General features: G+C 30.4%; 2 pseudogenes; both read left to right on the top strand.

Moving 5' to 3' along the window:
• The first annotated feature begins 3,218 nt into the window (after positions 1–3,218).
• LOC129295997 (protein C2-DOMAIN ABA-RELATED 11-like) lies at positions 3,219–7,093 on the top strand (annotated as a pseudogene).
• A 4,006-nt stretch (positions 7,094–11,099) lies between these two features.
• LOC129295998 (acetyl-CoA acetyltransferase, cytosolic 1-like) lies at positions 11,100–19,376 on the top strand (annotated as a pseudogene).
• Positions 19,377–20,064: the final 688 nt, after the last annotated feature.

Below are 20,064 nucleotides of genomic sequence, written 5' to 3'. Positions count from 1 at the left end.
AATTTATAAACAATTAGGTCTATAAAAAATTCAATGACAAATGAATTGTAAATATAGATTCAGATACTCTAAATTCAGAAAAATTGTAAATAAATATTTGTAAATTATTTTTAACACATTTTTAAACAAAAATATCAATAAATTAATTTTTTATTTATATAAGTGTCATTCCCCTAAAAATATTCTTTCTTCCTTCACTTATTTCGATATCTAACTTTATCTTTATTTTAATTTCTAAATATAAAATATTGCTTAATTTATTTTATTTTTGCACTGCCTATTTGAAATTGTGTGGCTAGAGAAAAAATAACTGTTTTTTTTCAGTAATCAATTGTGTGTATATGTATATACTTTCCTCTATTAAAAATGTAAGGCATTTTTTAAAAGAATTTGATGTCAAAAAATGTAAAAACATTTTAATTTTTTAAGGTGTAATCATTATCTTTTTTTTTTAATTTGTCTCTATTAAATATATCATTTTATATTTTTTAAGATGAATATCTTATTAAATAAAGATAAATATAAAAATATAAGTTAGTTTAACGATAAATAATAATTTTAGTAATAATAAAATTAAAATTAAAATATTTTATATTTTTAAAAGAAGAAGTATATAACACATGGGCTTTGAATGGTGGACCTAGCGCTAAAAGTGAGACAACCTTACCATTGCGTGCGTGCCATTTTATGAAACCAAAAAATATAATAATTATAAACACTTTATATGAATGTTGAATCTTTATAAAAAATAAGAAAAATAATTAATTCAATCCTTACACTTTATTTCAATTTTATTATAGGTCTTTATATATATATATATATATATTTTGTGTTCCAAGTAACTTAGAACACTAAAAATAAAAATATAAGAATATAAAATATAAAAAAAAATGCAAAGATTTAAAGCACAAAAAAAAAATACAACAACTTATGAAAACTCAAATAAATTGTAAGAACCTAAATTTATATTTTTTTTAAAAATATAATTGAAAAGAAAAAATCAAAAGCGGACCTAAGTTTATATGGGAGGACCTCCCCAACCTCCACCCTCCAAGTTTTTTTTTTTTTTTAAAAGAGGAACAGGTTACATATTTATATCATGTCTCTTGACCACGGTTCAATCTTGAAAGATTTTTTGAAGGCATTCTGTAATGATTTTCGCAGGCAGCCAACACAATCTTTGAGAAGTGCTACGGTCCTGGGAAAGGGATGATGATAGGAGGCACAAATCAGTCTTGAGCGAAGTTATTATGATTGTTTTATATTGACTTGTCATTGTGCATGCCAACCCACTTTTTTTCTATATCTATTTACTAGCGTATTTTCACTTTTTAATACTTTTACTTTTTGAAACTTTCCTTAAGTTGAGAATTTGGGACCTTTCCTTTTCACACAATCCTCACATTACTATAATTTATTAAGATCAATGATCATCAGAACCTCACTATTCCTCTCCACCATTTCAGTTGATACGTTTGCCTTTCTATCAAGCAATCACACCCTCGCCTGCTTAGTTTAGGCAACCTAAGACAATCGGAATAATGGACTTGAGAACTCCCAATCACAATCGCTTATATTCAGGATTGCTCTTCTGATATGTTTGACGACGTCTAAAGGTGCAACACTCCCATTTTACAACCACCATCATTTTTTAAGTGAATATATAACAAATTTTAGATTAACAATTTTTTTTTGTTTTTTTATATACTCCTCATGATTCTAATTATAAAATACTTTTAATTATGTTATATATTTTAAAAAAATTATTTTTTTCCTAATATCATGAAAATGAGATATACGTTTATTTTTACCTTTAATTTTAAATAATGATATAATTATATTAAATATCTTCACATTAATAAAAAAACAAATAAAATTAAAAAAGTAATTTAAATATTACAATGTACTCCTCCGGTTCTCTTTATAATTAATTCTACCACTTCATCAATATCAATATAAAAAAAGTATAAAAAATAAAAAGTTATAAATATGTCCCTATATAATAAATATAAAATTAATATCATGTTACTTTTTTTTCTTTTATGAAAAGAAATTTTAAAAATATTTTTTAAATATAATTAAAAATTATACTATGACTTATAAATAAATTAAATAAATTTTTTAAAATATGCTTTATAAATAGGCGAGAGGCTATGTTTTGAATAAAAAATTTTGAAAGGACTAGACTAGTAAAATTCATGATATTGAAACTTAGACCGGACCGGGCGGGTCAACCTGAAACTGGTGACCGGGTCCCTTCTCCAGTTTGGGTTTACTCCTAAACCAGTGAGGGAATGAACCGGTGTAACTTGGTCAATTCGAGTTCAACCTGGTATAACCGGTGGGTTGATTGGGTTAAGCGGGGTTATTATTTTTTTAGACAAAACCCCTCAAACAATGTCATTTTGGGGGATTTTTTTTTTCATTTTTGATTTTCCAAAGCGCTAAATTCAGAAATAAGATAACAAAAAAAAAAGTAAAACTGAAGTCAAAAAATAAAAAATTAGAGGCAGAGCACGCTAAGTCCAATCCAGATTTTCAAATAGCACTCAGTTCGGCTTTTTGTCTGTGTCTCTCCTCTCTCATCCTCACCTAATTAGCGTCTCTTCTCTAGCTCAGTCTCCGTCTCTTCGCTAGCTCTAACTCTATCTCCGTCTCTCTGCTGTCCCGTCTCTTCTCCAACTCTATCTCCATCTTTACTATCTCCATCTCTTCTCCAACTTAGTCTCTGACTTTCCGTCTCTTTTCTAACTCAATTTCCGTCTCTTCTCCATCTCTCTCTCTAAATTTTTGAGATTGAAGGGTTGTAATTGTAAAGATAGATATTTAAATGTTGTATTTTTACTGTTAGACTTTTGAGTGGTTAGATTTGGTTAAATTTTTATAATTAATATCTTTTTATTTAAATTATATTATTTTAATTATGATCGATTTGTCATCAATTCAACCCTCAATTCAACTTTAATTGAATTACTAACTTATGAACTAATATCATAACTGGTTTGATTTTGGAACTTGGTAAAATTAACCGAGCGTTGTCGGAGTCAGCAGTAAAATACTGTCACCGTGTCACGCGAACGCGCTTGAACTGGCGATGACAAGGTCCAGTCAAACCACCGACCACCCCCTCAGATGCCTCAGACCGCCACGTGCCCGTCACTCTGAAACTGAAATCCCCTCCTCCACCGGTAGTTGCCGGTTCCTACGAGGTTGTCCCGCCCCCATTAAATCCAACACCACGCCCCATTGAATGCTTCCACCAACATTGCCACGCCATCTCCTTCCTGCTCCGTCGGTTAGCTCTCCCTCCCTGCTTGCTTTCTTTCGTCTTCGCTTTTCGCTTTTCGCTTAAAAAATTGAAAGAGAGATCTCGTTTTTAGTTCTTCTACTTCACTTTCATACCACCAATTGTAATTTTTCTTCGTCTGTCGAATAACTGAGGATACTAGGAATTGCTCTCTCCAGTTCCTCATTTTAGTTCAGTTTTCTGTAGCTTCTGTTGAGCTAGATTTCATTCTCTGGGTTGTTGCTTTTCTTTCTTGTCCTGCTCAGATTTTGTTTTGAGTGTGTTTACAATTTAGTTGAAATTGAAACTAGTTCTCCTGGTGAGTTTGCTAATCTTGCTTCTTTAATGGTATTTCTCTGCAGAGAATTCATTTTTATTCCCTTTACTTAAGCTTATTTACCTTTTCCAAGGATCAAGGTGCTCATGACAAATTAAGACAGATAAGGATAAAGGAGGAAAAAACATGGTTACTTCTGTGTACTGTGATCTTATTTTTGGGATCTATGTTCATTAATACCATCATATGAATCACTTAACTTTCTTACTTCAAATAAACTTGAGTCCGTACTTCTTGTTAAAAAAATTTAGATTCTCCTATGTAATTCTTCCAGACCGTTAGACTTTTTCTTACATGTTGCTTGATGGCCATGTTGGAATCAATTGTTTGTTATGATAAGTTGTTGATGTTCTCGGTTCAAGATTTGTTTTGGGTTATTATCATTCTCATAAGTATAATTCATTTTCAAGGTAAAATTGTATTGCTGATAAATAAATCTGACATGGTTTTAGCATTGTATAATGGGGGAACACTTGGGGATTTTGAAAGTCATAGTTGTGCAAGGAAAACGATTAGTGATTCGGGATTTCAAGAGTAGCGATCCTTATGTCGTGGTCAAGCTAGGAAATCAGGTACCAAGGGTGTATTTTTCATTCTTGACTTGTTTCACTTGACATTATTAGCATGTGTGGCATACAATAATCTCAAGTGTTGTTGACACTCATTAAACTGTATCAGACAGCAAAGACTAAGGTGATCAACAGTTGCTTGAATCCTGTTTGGAACGAAGAGCTCAGTTTCACTCTGACAGAACCCGTGGGAGTTCTAAATTTGGTGAGTTTCCTGTCAGATCTATGTTTATAATGCTTCTTGAATTAATAGATGCTAATCAGAACTTAAAATGTCTTTTTTTTGCCCTTTTCCTTCATCTTTATAGCATGAAAAATCATCAATGTGTTTACTAATAACTTATAACTACAATCTTCCAAGAGTCAACATTGGATGTCTGGTTACATTAGGTCTGTTTTCTCAGATAATAATCTCAACATCATGAATTAATAAATCTTTTGATTCTCATGTGGTAGTTCTGCAGCTTTCGTAGATTCTCTGGCTGTTGGCAAATATAATGGTCATAATTTGATAGTTTGGCAAAACCAAACTTTTGTTTTGCAAAGCCTTTATTGTTGGGTTAATCAAATCTCCTAGGTCACCATAAACTTTTTTAGCCATTTTTTGGGTTCATTTCACATCAATATTCTGGCAATGACATGTTTATACCTTTTTTCCAAGTCCCACATTGAATGGAGAGACGTACAGAAAATTGAGAATAGAGTTTTGTGTTTTAAGATTAAAGAAGTGATGTTTATGACCCTTGGATGAGGACCTAATCTATTGGAACATATTTTTCAATTGATGGGGGACTATAAATAATAATACTGTTCCAATAAGGTCCTGCTGTTTTTTGTTTTCAAAGACTATTTTCCATTTTAAAAAATAATAAGTACAAAATTCGTTTGGTTAAGTGTTTTGGATTCAAACATTTTCAGAACTGTTTTCATTTTCATTTCTTATTTTTTAGATCACATGACGTTTGACCGTTGTAAATTACCTTAAGCTATGACCAATCACTATTATAGGCTGTCATTATAAACCACCATCGACCAGCACTATCTGTCTCTTTAGAACTCTAGAATTGTTTTCAAATAAGTATATTACTGCAACTGCAAATGTCAACATAGTATTTCTCATGTTTGCAAACTATCTAAGAAATCTGGACAGAGTGGCTTTCCCACCCCACCCCTTCTCTCAAAGTCAAAAAGATTGTTGAGGTTCATCTGAGATCTGGAGATTTGATGCTAGTTACCTTCATGGGCTTTACACATGTTAACATGAACTTAATACATAGATTCCACCCCTATCTTTAATTATCCCCTTTTGCAGGAGTTTTTTTCTATGCTTTAATAGTTGGGAATATGCTGTATTTTAACACCATGAACTAAGACCTAGTGAAAATTTTGGTACAAAAATCAGTACAATAATACAATATAAAATCTATAGCAACCTGCATTATTCCACAAACTCTATGAAAAGTAAGAGGGACCGGGATCTACATCTTGTTATAATAAATTTTAATAGGTAACTAAACATCTCCTTGAACTTATGTCTAAAATGATTATACCAATTCCTAGTTAAAAGAAACTGCAAGAGGTTCCATGATTCTCGCACGTTCTCTTTTATCTGTATTTTCATCCCAACCTAATACCATTTCATGAAGATTGTTAAAGTGAGGAAGTGACATCTTGCAGTTAAATTCAGTGTTTTCATGTCAATCCAACGATCTAGAGGGCTTTGTTGCATTTTAATGTTGTAATTATGTTGGGGGTAAAATATAATTTCTCGTTGTAGTTTTGTTTTGAAGATGCATATATGTAGTTTACTATACTCGCTCTGGTCTCTTTTATGGGCACTTTTTAGAAAGATTTTTTTAGTCCTAAATTAAGATATTTGATAGGAGTATTGATTACATTGTTTTTAATATTACCCCTATTTATAGGAGTATTGATTACATTGTTTTTAATATTATCCCTATTTAAATTCATTACCTATGAGAGAGAAAAGGTGAGAAATTTGAAAAATTTCATTTAAATAAGAGCAAAATTGGAAGTCTATTCTATTTTTAGAAAAAGTTGATGGCTTAACTAACTTTTCTTAGTTCCAATGAGGTAGTTAGTGGTGTCTTATAATAGAGAGATCGGATAGAGTATATTGATAGTGAATTGAATCATTTTTGTGGGCAAGTACTGAGTTCAACATCAATTATGATTGATTGGTTTACCAAGTTGTGCAAGGCTAACTTGTTTTTCATATAGGAAGTATTTGATAAGGATCTTTTAAAGAGTGACGACAAGATGGGAAACGCCTTCCTCAACCTTCAACCCTTAGTCTCTGCAGCCAGAATACGAGACATTTTACGGGTTTCCCCGGCGAAACGACAATAAGGAAGCTTTACCTGACAATGAAAACTGCCTTGTTCGCGAAAGCAGTATCAATAGTGTTAATGGTGAAGCTGGTGCAAAATGTTTGGTTACGGCTTCGGGGAGTCGAGTCCGGCGAGCTAGAGCTGACAATCAAGTTCATCACTCCTGTCACGCCCTCGGCGTGAGACATTAGACGATGAATCAGGGGAGCTAGAATTGACAAACGAGTTCTCCAAGGTTGCTTCCCCTGTATAATAGGGCAGATATTGTGAGTGTTCTTCTTGTGGTAAATCTCTTCACATGATCATAATTGTAACTTTGTGTGTGTAGTTTCCTCTTTCTTCTGATTACCTTATTAGATATATCGTTCAATGTATTTTAGCAGCTAGTTAGATTAAAATCCACTTCAAGCTACAAATCCAAATGAGCGAGTGGTTTCTCTATGGCTTCTTTAGTCTCTATGTTGTCATTTTTTCCTCTTGCATTACTTTATAACACTTGTAGAAGTTTCGCTTTTGTTTTGAAATGAAAATTTATTTGATGATTGCATTAGTTTCGGTGGCGTCTTTATATATGAATTCAGATATTGTTTGTTATTTTCATTGCTTGAAGCAACACGATAACTTGGGGACTTGAAAAGAAGCTATCGACTCTAAGGATAATGAGGTCAAAAGTAGTAAGAAAATAACAGCTAACCGCCCCCTCTCTCCTCCCTCCTCTCCCTCCCTCCCTCTCTCTCTCTCTCACATTTCCTGAGATTGGACCTAAAAAAAAATATAGGATATTTTTAATATTTAATGTGTAATTAAGAATTTTTTTAAAAAATCCTTGATAAATAAAATATTTTAACTCCTATTTTTAAGTGAGATTCTTTCAAATATGAAAATATTATATTAATATAAAGGTATTTTGGCAAAAAAATACAAGACATTGAGCTTGTTTTGTTAAAAAAAAAATGGGACATTTTTTGAGATAATATATTAAAAAAATGTAATGCATTTTAGATATTTTAAGATATAATAATTGATTTTTTAAAGGATAAATGAGCAAATTATTTTTTAAATTTTAGGTTTAATAGTATTATAGGTCCTGAATTTATTTATTGTACAATTATTCCTTTAACTTTTGAAATAATGCAATTTGATTTGTACTGTTAATAAAAATTAATGATTAATAAAAAATAAACAAAAGACCTTATAAATTATAGAAAATAATAAAAATTACAATAAATGACCTAAAAATTATAAACAAGGGCCCCCAAAAATATTAAAAAAAGAATTTTTTTTATCATTTTTAAAAAATTTTGAGGTTATTTTTTTTATCAACTAACTGTTAAAGTTAACTTTTGTTAAAAGTAGAGGTTAAGTTGCACTGTATTTAAAAATTAAAGGAACAATTTATATAATAAATAAATTTAGGATTTATTGTATCTTAGACCTAAAATTTAAAAATAATTTTATTCATTTATCTTTTTTTAAAAAATACATTTAAGGAGTGTAATTAATAAAGTTTTTTTAATTAAAACCTTCAATTAAATAAAGTTAAATATAGACAAGATGTATTATTTGAAATAATTAATTAATTCATTGGGAGTGTAATTTAGTTCGAATAATTAAACCCATTAATAAATAGTTTAATATATTGGAGATATAATTCCTGAAAAATAACTTGTATTTTCATTCGAGGAGAATGTATCTTATTTTGGTCGCAGGGGCCTTTCGATTTAATTTAATAGTGCAATGTAACTCTCCCAATGAATTAGGGGATTTGTATTCGGTGTTGATCAGGGCCAAAGCAAACTTGGCCCCTTCATTTTAATTTAAATTAATCTCTCTCTCTCCGTTTTTTAAATTAATTTTTAAAAATTTTTAATATTATTTCTTAATATAAAAAATAAAAATTTAAAATTTTAATAAATCATCTTCATTACTATATTGCCAATCCATCTTTAATTTAAACGTTTCATTTCCTTTCCCCATTTTATCATTTTTATAATTTCTTCTCTGCGCGACTCTAGACAATTCAGATATAATCTAAATAATCTAACTTAATATTAAAAAAATTCTACCATTTTAAACCTTCCTTATTTAAATTTAAATTTTTTTATTTAATACCTCTAATCTTCCACCCGCAAATTTTCTCCCCCATCCTTTCACTGTATTTTCCCTAGTTCCGGTTTCCTGTTAAAATTTTTTATTTTCCTAAATATAATATTACCCTATTTAACCATCATTTAAAAAATGACAGAAGTCATTTTAAGTTGAAATAGAGGGTAAGGAGGATGGATGAGCACTCGGAGCGCACGGAACGCAGCAGACGCTAGATTAGGACCTGGTGGCCGGTGGGTCCGTTGCTTTTTTCTTCTTATCCATGCGCATTTAGCTTTCCAACGAGGAAGGGTGATATGAAAAGCGAAAATGACAATAAAATAGATAAAACTCATCTAATGCCTTTCTCAACTTTTTAATGTCTACTACAGTCATGTCCTAGTTTAGAAAAAGTTTCGATTAACATTTTAGTAAATTATAACATTGACATAAATTATAAAATAAATAACAAGTTATTACACTATCCAAAATCCTGAAAAGTTTGACTTATTTTTTAAGATAAAGGTATAAATTTAATCATATATTATTTTTTAAGAAATATTTTATAGTTTAAACTATTAAATATTGTAAAATAAATCATGAAGTTTCAAAATGAATATCTAGCGACCTACCATTAACTTTAGCTGATAGACATTATGTGAAACTCACAATAACACATGGCACTACACGAGCACGACACGTTATTTAGTTATAAATTATTTTTTAAAAAGTACTAGATAACTGCTACTATAAAAAAAATGGACTATTCAACATCTTTCTCTTAATTTTGACCAATATCATTTATTTTCATACTTATAACGCCCATAAAGTATCAATCTCTCTAATTTTCTTACTTTCATTCTTGATCTTAGTTCGAGAAAAAAGATTCAAGGGGTTCTTATTTGAAAATATTTACGAAGATGACACTAACAAAGTAGAAGGAATAATTCGTAATTAATACTAGAATCAAACTTTTTTTATGCTTAATAAAATCAAGCTGTTACTTCATTAATATCATCCTTATAAATGTTTTTCATATAAGAATTCTTTGAACTTCTTCTCGAGCAGTTACTGAGAACAAAAGCAAGAAAATTAGAGAGATTGATGTTTTATTGACTTCTAAGTATAAAAATAAATGGTATTTGATCAAAATTGAGAGAAAGATGTTGGATGATCCATTTTTTAAAGTCAAATTTACCCACTACTCCTTACAAAATAATTTGTGACTAAATTTGCACCTTTACCATATTGATATGTCATGTCTATGTCATGCCATATGTTATTATGGGCCTCGCATAAAGTCTGTCATTGAAGTTGACAGCGGGCTACTAGATACTTCATTTTTAAAAGTTTATAATTTGTTTTATATCATCTAATAGTTTAGACTATCAAATACTTCTCAAAAAATAAAAGATATGAGAAATTTGCTATTTTATCCTATTTTTTAACATCTATACAATGCACTAAAATGTATGTCATTGCAATATTAAATTATGATAATATTCTGGCAGTTAATTTGTGGGTGAGAATTGGTACAATTTACAATTTAGTCTTACAATTATTTAAAAATATTCTTGCTATGTGATTTAGGTATCAAACTCGAAGTCTGCCTATCAGGTATGGTTTTATGATATAGTTTTTAAAAAAATATCAAATTATTTATAATAAAAATAAAAAATTATCTTTTAATCCTTCAACTTTTTAATTTACTTGTAACTCAGTTCCTTAACTATGACTTACTGTGAATTAATCTCTCAACTATGACTTGCCTATGACTCAATCTCTCCAACTTTTGAATCACTTACAAATTAGTCCCTCAACTTTTGTTAATTTTTTTTATGTAAGCTTATATCTCACATCAATGAGCAAGAAGAGGATATATTTAGAATAATATATGAGCATTTTTTTTATCCCTCTTATTTGATAAAATTTTTTTAAAAAAAATTAAAAATAAGGACCAAATTATAGTGAATCAAAAGTTGAGAGACTGAGTTGCAGTGAGTTATAGTTAGGACTGAATTGCGGCGAGTCATAGTTGAGGGACTGAGTTACAAGTGAGTTAAAAGTTGAAGGATTAAAAAGATTAGTTTTTTTCTAAAAAATAACTACTCTACTAAAAAATATATGACATTTTGTATTTTTAAGATACATTAATAATTTTTTTAAAAAATCCTTAATTAAACTCTAATTAATAAAAAATTAATATTTTTTTTAAAATTTAATTAAACTCTATTGAACAATAGTAAATATTAAAAAAATATAATTTATTATTTTAAAATAAATTAACTCAGTTTGAGTAAATATTGAATTATAATATTCAACGGAGCAGTGTGCTTCCAAACCATATTCAGGATACATGATACATACATGATACATGACGCCTCTTGCTCCAGCTCGTTAACTCAGTATCTCCATGATCATCATTCTGTATTATTATTACTAGTTTCATTGACAGATATATTCGGACTCTAATGTCTTCACTTGCCGATTCCATAAAACCTCCAGGTGTGCTTTTATCTGTTAGAAGTTCTGAATCTCTCTGTAGCATCGTTTATCATTAATATTACAAGTTCAGATGATCTTCTAATCATAAATTCATGCTTCTGGTACTTTATTTAACTCGGTAATTTTATCCCTACAGATTCATATATTAGGGTTTGTTTTTCCTTCATCATAATCATGGAAATTTAGAATTTTCGGGCCTGGAAGGAAATCAAAACTTTGTATTAATTGTTTCTAATCTGCTTTTCACGGCGTCGCTTTGTTAATTACAGATGTTTTGTATTGTTGGCGTTGCCCGGACGCCGATGGGTGGCCACCTTGGCATCCTTTCGTCTCTTTCAGCGACGAAGCTTGGCTCTATTGCTATTGAGGGTAATGTTCTTACTTCTCATAATAAAAACTTCAGCTCATTACTCATGTCTTATACATTATTTCTTGACTAAACTGAAGAATTTGGGAATCTGGAAAAATTGATGGCCTATAATGGAATCCAGGGGACAAGGCGAGATGAAGGGGGAGGGAAAGGGGAGAGAGGAAAAAACAGGTTTAAAGAGGAAAACTGAGTCCCATAGACAATATTAATCTCTCGTGTCACTTTGTTTTTGATAAATGCTAAGGATATAATTTAAAGGATTTTGACCCCTTTGAAATTATTTGCTCTATCTAATGAGGTTACAGTTAATCCTCTTTGCGATGAGCTATGAACTTGGTTATATTCAAATCTAAGTCAAGCAATGCATCTATAATATCTGTATCTTTTCTGTTTTGTTTTAAGCTATTGAATAAATCACTAAATCTGCAGCTGCTCTCAAGAGAGAAAAGTTGATCCATCTCTTGTGCAAGAGGTAATTTTTGGGAATGTTCTGAGCGCAAATTTAGGGCAAGCTCCTGCTAGACAGGCTGCATTAGGTGCTGGCATACCCAATTCCGTAGTCTGCACCACTGTTAACAAAGTTTGTGCATCTGGGATGAAAGGTAAGTTCTTTTTGTTGATATGAAAAGAAGATTCTTCACTTCAAAAACCTGAAATTTTATTTGGTCAGTTGTGACTCCATGCTCCATTATTTTCATTGCAGCTACCATGCGTGCAGCACTGACCATACAAATGGGTATCAATGATGTGGTTGTGGCTGGTGGTAGGGAAAGCATGTCTAATGCTCCTAAGTACATTGCTGAAGCAAGGTTTTCATTTATTTCATGAGTCACGGACACCTTAATAAATGTTCTCTTGGAAAAGCATGGTTGTCTTGATATCTGCAGAAATCATGAGGACAATAGGGGAACTTTATATTTTATTCTTTAAATCCCCTAGTTACATTTTCTTCTTGAAGACCAAATATAGTTTGCTGATCTTGCTGCTGAAGTCTAACTGTTCTGTGTTTGGCAATATGGACTTGTACCATATAGTTGCATTGTCTACTGTATTAACCTAATGAATTTATTTAGAATTTGTTGACGTCTGAATTTCATAGAGCCATCATTTCATTTACTGAGTGATTGATGTTATTATTACCTTATTAAGTTTATAATTATTGTATCTAAACCAGGAAAGGGTCCGGTTAGGACATGATACTATCATCGATGGAATGCTCAAAGACGGCCTTTGGGATGTTTATAATGATTTGCTATGGGAATGTGTGGTGAAATATGTGCTGATCAACATGCCATAACAAGAGATGAGCAGGTATTGGCTCTTGGTAAACTGTCTGTTCAAAGTTTGTAATTTATATTACTCTTTGTCAAACATAAACTTAATTAGTGTTCATTTAAGCATATAAATATTCATGAATCAATACGCCTTGCTGTTTAGTTTCTTATGCTGTGTTCTGATTCATCATTGGCACTGTCATTGATCTTGAGAATGGCCTAGAATGCTTTTGATTGAAAGTATTGGTAGGGATATAACTATAGATCAATATAGCTAAGCTCATTGAAATTTGTACAACCATTTTTTATGACATTACTCATCTCTCCCCCTGCCCCTCTTTGTGTGTCCATCTCCTCCCAAACGCAGTCATTTGGAACCTAGGTTTATATGTTTGTTCCATGCTACATCTGTTACCTCACAGGATTCTTATGCTATTCAAAGCTTTGAGAGAGGAATTTCTGCACAAAAATGCTGGTCACTTTGCTTGGGAGATAGTTTCGGTTGATTTTCAATTCTTGCCCATGAAAACTGTGGATATAAAATTATTGATGATTATGGGAACAAGTTGTTTGTGGTTTCAATTTCACTCATGCAGGTCAAAGTTTCTGGCGTAAGAGGAAAGCCTTCCACGCTTGTTGATAAAGATGAAGGTTGGGAAAGGTAAATAGATTCGACAGACACAGTAACTACTCTAGAAAAGGAAGAGTCACTCCTGTAGGTTTTAAGTTTTACATTATTAAAAATTTTTTTGTTAGATAATTAAAGAATCTGACCGTTTGACCCTTGACTCTTAGCTATAGCTTCACCAATTGAAGTAAAGAATTTTTTTTTGTATATGTTAGTTGTTGACCCCATTTCTGCAAATTTCTTTAACTTTTGCTCTTTTGCACATAAGAGGAATGAATTGTCTTGAGTGTGCATCTATGCTTCCCGTGACTACTATATCCATGTATTTTGAATATGAAGGATCAAAGACTAAGGCATTCAAACAACTATCAACGTTCATGCATGGATATGCTTCTGTCAGCTAATTTTAATCCATAACTGCTTTTTCTGGATGTTTAATTTCTTTATATAGAATTTACTTTCTCCATGTTCTTTGACTTGATTTGCTATGGTTGTTTCTGTGGAAAATTTTTGCTTTTGCTAATATCTTTCTTACATGTGTTAGTTTGATCCAGTAAAATTAAGGAAGCTTAGACCAAGCTTCAAGCAGAATGGGGGTTCTGTTTACTGCTGGCAATGCTTCTATCATAAGGTCCTTTCTTTCTCCCCTTACATGGGTTTTTCTTTATAATAATGAATTTAATTAGCTAATATAAATTATTTTTTGAAGTTTGGTGACATAAATTGGCTTTTTGTTTATTTATTAAAATTTTAAATTAACTGATTGGTTGTGATTCTTAAAATTATTAGCTGGTTGGTTGGCCAGATTAATCAGTCCATTTAATATAATTTTCACTTGTTCCAAAAGTGTATTCTCTTTTATTGATGATGAGCGGGAACATCAACTTGACCAGTGATGGTGCTGCTGCCTTGGTGCTAGTGAGTGGAGAGAAGGCACTAAAGCTTGGATTGCAAGTGATAGCTAAGATCAAAGGATATGCTGATGCAGCTCAGGTGCATTGAGAGGTTAATGTAACCTGTTTGGTGTTAGTTATTATGATGATATAAGCAACTTTAGAGCTGATACAAGATTGTCTGTGCAGGCACCTGAATTATTTCCAACTGCTCCTGCCTTGCAGTACCTAAAGCAATATCAAACGCTGGTTTGAAGCTTCTCAAATTGATTATTATGAAATTAATGAAGCCTTCTCGGTATGAGTAGACACAGATCATCTTATACCATTCAGGATTTTATGTTACTTGTATAACATTGTCTATGCAGGTTGTAGTTCTTGCAAATCAAAAGCTTCTTGGTCTTAATCCTGTGAGTATTGATATGACACAATTTTGGCTGGATATTTCTGTCAACTCATCTTTCTGCTTGTTCCTTCTGCATACGCATATTGTTTTTCCTCCATTCTTTCCTAGCATGAAGCATAGCCTATTCATGTCTGTCTTATCATATACAGGAGAGAGTTAATGTGCATGGTGGAGCAGTATCATTGGGCCACCCTATTGGTTGCAGCGGAGCTCGAATCTTGGTTACATTATTGGGGGTAATATGTGACCTTGATATATTGATTTATCTAGAAACCTTTCTTTAGAAGCTTCTAGTATCATTTAGTGAACAATGATACATAAATACACCTATTAACTTTATGAAAGAGATCAACCTTTCTTAATTCGTTAAATTCTATTCTTAGAACTTAATGATCAATGTGAGGCTATTTTATACTAGATCTCTTGGAAATATATTGACTAGATTGTGAATACTTATTTTTGTTGCTTTCTGTGGGTATTTTACAAATTCATGTGTTGCAGGTATTAAGACAGAAGGGTGGGAAGTATGGTGTTGCTGGAGTCTGCAATGGAGGTGGAGGAGCGTCTGCCCTTGTACTTGAGCTAATGTAAGCCTTTCTCTATTTTTTTCCTTGTTTATTTGTCAGGGCATGTTGGGGTTGAGGGGAACGGAAAGAAATGGTAGAATAAATAAATTTGGGAAAATACAGATTTTGGTTCCTAGAGTTGTAGTCAATTTTGGCCAATGTCTTTGTAGTTTTCTTATTGAGAAATCAATCCTTAAAATCATGGTCAACTTTGGTTGAGGCCCCTCGAAATGATGTGTCGTTTAATGTGGAAAAATATTTGGTAATAGAAAGGCCAAATTGACTACAATTCTGGGGGCTGGTACACAGGATGACCATAAATTCGAGGACTAAAGCCTACGTTTTCCCAATCAATTTTGATTGGACATTTTGTTGTTTATTAAATCTTCAAATATACCTTGTCTTTCTTCTTCTTCTTAATTGACCTCGATCCAAACTCACTTCTATGGACAATATTATTGAAATCTTCAAATGTAATGAACCCTTTTTGAACATGAGAGATCAGGTCCTATGTTTTCTTTTACGACATGGAAGATCCTGGTAAGTCTCTTAACACTTAACTGATATAGAGGATAGACTAAATGAATCTGTTTTTGACATTTCTGCTTTCTTTTCTTTTCTTTCTTTTCTTTTGTTTTTTTTTTTTTTTTGGTAAAGGTTATTCCGATATTTCTATTTCCACTGAGCAAATGTCCTAAAAGAACTGATATACTTTAGTTTCTCTGCATATCTTCAAGCACAAAAGGCATTGAGGAGTGATTTGATTTTGCAGGCCAGATGCCAGGGTGACGCTTCTTCATTATGAGGATCATCTCTTTGTACTGTTGTACCTCAATAATTATTAAAAAAAAAAAAGAAGTATGGCTTTTCTTTGTGGCTAATGTTAAGTATGAGCAAAATATGATGTGAATAATGAGTGATTAACCATTAATAGTGGACATCCAGCTTGATCTCTTCTTGGTGCTCTTATGTCTTTGTTTGAAGTTAGAGGCTCTGATTTGGACAAAATTCTAGGGACTATCACGTTATCACGTTACGTGTGATAAAATTTGATGCTCTGTTTGTTATGAAATTTTATATTTTTATAATGATTAAAAATCATAAGGCAAATTTATTACCTTTATTAATGTGGGATGGCCAGCTCTCCAGTAGATGACCAGTTCTCCACATTAACGACAAGTCTCAATCAATTATGAATCTTCTGTCTATTATAATATTATAATATCATATTAGAGATTCGGATATTATAATATCTCCCTTCTACATATTTCGCATCGGACGCAAATGTTTTTCTTTTATTTTTTTATAAATTAAATTGTTTAAAAAATTAATTTTTAATAACATAAATTTAAATTTAAATTATATTTTATGTTTTAGCTTTTTAAAATTTAAATTGTACTCACTTATTTAAAAAATATAAAGTATTTTTTGAAGAGTTGAAAGTTGGATGTTGAATTTGAATGTTAAAAAAATATAAGATTTTTTTTTTATTGTTTTAAGGGTAATTAATGTGTTTTTTTTTAAATCCTCATAATAAATAAATAACTTATATATTTATTTTAAAATAAAATATCTTATTAAATAAGGATAAATATGAAAAGATAATATTAGTTTGAAAATAATGACTAGTTTATTGGGGGCAAAATTTAATTTAAAAATACCCTATATTTTTAAAATAAAATGTTAGTAATATATTTTGTGTATTATGTGAAAATAAATAAATTATTATTTATATTTATATTTATATATTCTAATAACTAATTTTTAATATTATCTAGGAATCAAAAATATAATTAGAAGTTATTAAAGAAATCACGAACTATGATTGTTTTGTGTCCTTTTAAAAAAAATAATAAATTTAACTTTCACTCCTCTTTTTCATTTTTATTAAACAATGTAGATTAATGTTTCTTGCACGGGTATAAAATCTAATTTCTACTTATTCTGTTTTTTTTTTTTTTTTTGGCCAAACTACTTATTCTGTTTTAAAAAACTAAAAAAGGGCGGGGGTGTCTATACATGGAGCAATACAATTTTATTTTTTTTATTGTTACGTGAGTATGGTTGAGGACGCTGCCCTTTATCCCTCAGGATGTGTTTAGAATAGATCCATGAGAACTTAAATTTAAACAAAATCCTCCGTTTAAATATATAAAAGCCTTTGTTATTTAAATTTAATTTAAATCTAAATTCATATTTATAACTTTTTTATAATGTTAAATTTTCTTTAAATTTTAGTTATTTAAAATTTTATCTATTTCGACTCTCATTTTTTATTATCTTCTCATTAATTGAAGAATAAAGGTAAAATTATAATTTTTTATTTTTTATTTTTACTTTAAATCTTAAATTCATCTTTAAAATCATCTATACAATACAAACAAAGGATTTTAAATTTGAGATTATAAATTTAAAATTTAAATTTAAATCCATCAATTTAAATGTTACCTAAACAAATAAGGAGTGTTCAACTTAATCATGACTACTATTCTAATCTTATTTATAAGATACTTCCAATATATTTTATCATAGCTAAAGAAAACTTTAAAACTCATTAATTATGTCTAGAAATTTAATAATTTTTTAATTTTACTCTTATTAAATATAGATACTTTGACAATATATTTTCTCTCTCTAACATTTAATGGAGGTCAAATAAAAAAGTTTTCAATGAAAATTTAATTAGGTAACTTATAAATAGGACAAAAAAAAAATTCTCTCTCTCTCTCTGGCTTAGAAATAGGATCGGAGTACTTTCATTTTCGGGTTTAATAAGTTGATAATACATATTTGGTTGTTAAACTCCCCAAATTCGATGAAACTTAATACAGATAAATTATTAAAATTTTATTTTTTAAAATAAATTTATAGCTATATTCATATGTCATAAGTAATTTTTGCAAAAAAGTTAACAAAAATTACTAAAAATGTTCTATATTTTATTGGAATTATATGTTTTCATTGGAACTCTCTTTCTTTTTTTAGGGGAGGGAGGAGAGCGTGAAAGTAAACTCCTGATTTCAATTGACTTTAATGCATAAATTAAGAAACATAAATAATGCTCCCTTTGGTTTTATTCAATATATAATTATAAATAACTTCTAACACGATTTACTAGTATCAACAAAAATTTAAATTCTATTAATTATATTTTAAAATTTAATAAATTTTTACATCTATTTTCTAATAACAACAAAGAGAGTTACTTTTAATAATTTTTTCTAGTTAGTAAAGGTAAGAAGGTAAAGATAAATATAAAAAATAATAAAGTATCATATAAATAGAATTAAAATTAATCTTTTCTTTTTATTCTATTATATAAATAGGATTAAAGGAAGAAGAGTATATCAATTTTTTTGAAAAAAAATTAATATGTTCTCGAATTATATAACTTCAAGCAATTTCAACGTCACCTCCCACAAAAATATAGGCTAGCCGAAAGCCCAAACGTCTTTAGCACAGTGGCAAGAATGTCTCTCAATTAAGGCTCGTTTGGTATTTTAAAATTTTTTTTGATAAAATTAAAATTAAAATTAAAAATAAAATTAAAATTTAAATAGAATTAAATTTTAAAAGATGTTTGATATAAAGATAAAATTTTAAAATTATTTTTTTTAAAATAAAAAAGTCTTCCTCACGCCTTTCATGATTTCATCTTTCCCTCTCCCCATCTGATGCGCAAAACCAGTGATGGCTGCCACTAAACCCACCTGAACCTTCTTCCACCATCGCACAAAATTTGCAGCAATCATTATATACAAAAATCAAGTGAAGATCGATGCCTGCTATGCACAATGAATACTGAAGGAGTGGTGGCTAAGGGAGAATGACAGTGGAGATCAAAGAAGCTCATCTGGTTGTTCATTGACAATGAACAAGTCATTGCCTGGCTTTGATTCCAGCAACCCGCGATAGAAAAAATAGAAGGGGAAGAAGACAGAGGAGAGGGAGCTGTAAATCAAGAAAACAAACCTCTTACACTCCTGAAATGGCATGTCGATGGCACAAAAAAGTTGGAAGCGATGGCGATGGCAAGCGGCAAAGGCAGAGGCGGTGGTTGCGAGTTGCGAAGCGATGGTGTTCAGGCAAAGTTCGACAGCAGATGAGTTGAAGGGTAGAAAAGAGAAAAGATTGAATTTCAGGGAGTTTGTCCCATTGGAATCTGATTTTGCCTTTTTTCATTGAATCAGGATTCCCAAAAATCTTGATTAATGTGTACCAAACGCGGCTCCATTTGAATTCCCACCCAAATTCTTTTTTCATATTCAAGATTCTGTGCTACTAAACAAGGCCTAAGAGAACACCGCAGGTTCGTGCCCCTTGTTGGCCATGTGCTCCTTTTATTCAAAATAGAAGAAATTTTTAACAATAATTATAATTTGTATATCAATAAAAAATTTATTCTTATAAAAATATATGTTAATTTTCATTTTTTATCCTTAGTTATAATTTATGATAGTGAGAAAAAATTTACAAATTTACCGCACAAGAATTTAAGGTAATAAATATAAGGGGTAAAAATTTTTTTTTTACAAATATTAAGTTACTTATATTTTGAATTAAAATTAGCTAGAAAAAATATTTATATTTTTGAGCCAGAGGGAGTGTGAGTAAAGTCCTTCCGTTTCTTTTGTGTTTTTGTTTTTTTTGGGGCTAAAGTGGTGGGTAAACCTTCCTACAGGAAAGGAATGTATACACGCATGATTATACAAATCACAAATGATTATAAAGGGATAACCCTCAGCAAAACTCTAGTTCAAATCTTACTAATGTGGGGAGCCACGAAAAAGAAAC

This window comes from Prosopis cineraria, unplaced genomic scaffold (genome assembly GCF_029017545.1).
Source record: "Prosopis cineraria cultivar Desert tree isolate PC_DT_omini unplaced genomic scaffold, ASM2901754v1 PC232, whole genome shotgun sequence".
NCBI lineage: Eukaryota > Viridiplantae > Streptophyta > Magnoliopsida > Fabales > Fabaceae > Prosopis > Prosopis cineraria.
This window is presented reverse-complemented; position numbering and strand designations above follow the sequence as displayed.